The sequence below is a fragment of the Notolabrus celidotus genome, chromosome 21 (assembly GCF_009762535.1).
Source record: "Notolabrus celidotus isolate fNotCel1 chromosome 21, fNotCel1.pri, whole genome shotgun sequence".
Classification (NCBI taxonomy): Eukaryota; Metazoa; Chordata; class Actinopteri; order Labriformes; family Labridae; genus Notolabrus; species Notolabrus celidotus.
The window spans coordinates 24453632-24455818 of record NC_048292.1 but is presented as its reverse complement, the minus strand read 5'-3'; positions in this window follow the sequence as shown (position 1 = coordinate 24455818).

The following is a 2187-nucleotide window of genomic DNA, read 5'->3' as shown; positions in this document are numbered from 1 at the left end:
CAGCCAATCACAGAAGAGGAAACGGCCTAATGGAGTCATCTAGCCAATTGGATGTTGAATATACATGAGAATGACATAAACGTCAGCCAATGAGAAGACTTCAAGCGCCCCCCAAGTGTTGTGTTCAGGACCCAGGTTCATTTGGCTAGCTTTGAAACGATGAGAGAATAATACCTCTTTACAGAGATTGAAAGCTTTGTTACGTACCCAAAGGTTTAAAGGAGAAATCCCTGCTAGAAAAAAGATAATTACTGTGATAGTGTTTCTGGGATACAACTACAAGAGTTATTATATTAAAATAATACTTATACACAATGAATATCAGATGACAGATGAACTACAAGAGGGTATATAAGGTCAATAAAAGGTCACATTGTTTTAAAAACTACCAATTTAAGTTTTTTAAATGGTATTGTTAACTGAATGTCATTTTAAAAGAACGCATGAAAAATTAATTTAGAAGAAATATTTTAACATCAGAATCAGAATCAGAAATACTTAATTCATCCCGGGAGGAAATTCAGTTATTACAGAATGCTCTTATACACAGTGTGAAAAAGTCAAATATTAATAGAAGAAGGAATAAAATAATATAAATTGGATTAATAATAAGTATTTACAGAAACTCAGAGTAGTTACAGTTCACTATGTACAAAAGCGCTGGGAATGAAGGTATTATATACAGGACGTTGAAGTGGTAGGGATACTGCACAGTGTATTGCACGTTATTCACAGAGTACAGAATGTAGTTCAGTCATCAGAGGGAGGAGTTGTACAGTCTGATGGCCACAGGCAGGAATGACTTCCTGTGGCGTTCCGAGGTGCATTTAGGGGGATCAGTTTTGCGCTGAATATACTCCTGTGATTCACCTGCACGTTGTAGAGAGGGTGGTGGATGTTGTCAATGATGCTGTGGAGCTTTGACAGAGTCCTCCTCTCTGTAACCACTGTCAGAGTGTAATATATATACATGATGCCCTAAAAAATAATAAAACAAGAGATGTTTTGATTAAGATGTAAGAGTTCTTCGCTGTTACAATACAAGATGTCTGCATGAGGACTGTTGTTTGACCAAAAATAGTAAAAAGTGGCCATTGTTTAAAAGTCTGCATATTCTTTTTTTAAACAATTCAACATCACAATGTAGAAATTCCAAAGGAAACTGACTCGCTTCCCCCAAACATACCAGCAAGGGTGTTCAGAAATATATTCACCCTACCTTCAATCTGCTTTCTTATTTATCCATGGCTATATGACAAAGGTCTGTAGGACAAGGACATGTGTCTGCAGTAAATAACGCTATCTCCTTCTGTAAAAGGCTGTTAACAATACTGTAACAGTAACTACAAACTCATGTTGACCAAAAACACAGCAAAGACCAGTCCAGGCTGGCAGGTGAAGCCTCTGGGCCATAAAACTCCTTATTTGGACGGCTTGAGTGCTTTTACTGTTACAGCCATGATGTCAACACAGAGCTGGGTGTACCCTGCTAACACTTCTGGGTGTGGTGTCCAGCAGACAAGGCTGTTTTTATATTTCTCACATCAATGGGTCCCACTGAGCTGTGACACAGCACCTAAATTTAGATTTGGGCTATAAACGCTCTGGCCTGCAGCCTAAAGCTTCGCAAAGTTCAGTCTGACACAGACTCAGACCACTGAGACTTTTTTGAGGGGAGATCGAGACTGAACCACACTACAGTCGATGATGATTTCTGGGCATTTACAGCACAACTTAATGGTGTTTTTTTCCTGTTTGGCTGCTTAGTCAGAAGAGGAAGCAGGACTCTTTAAATCAGATCAAAATCAAACTGATAAAGGCACTGTATTATACAGTATATTCCTTTTATACGCCCAGGCCCTCTTGGAGTTTTGTGTCTCAGATGACAGATGATTTTATTACGTCTTATCTTTTGAGAGCTTGGACAAAGGTCATGTGAGTCTTTAGTGAAATAAAAAACAATAATTTGGGGAACCATCGGATTATAGGTGCCATGGTCATCTTGGGTTGCATTGCACTGGATTTGTATGGATCATGCAGTTTGATTGATTGATTGAAGATTGAATGAAGAGTGCAAAGTACATCTTAAGAACTCATCATAACATATGGAATCTTCTGATTTCTGATAAGGAATTCAAAATAGTCCTATGTAGTGATTGATAAAACTGTAGTGTGTGTATTTGAAGT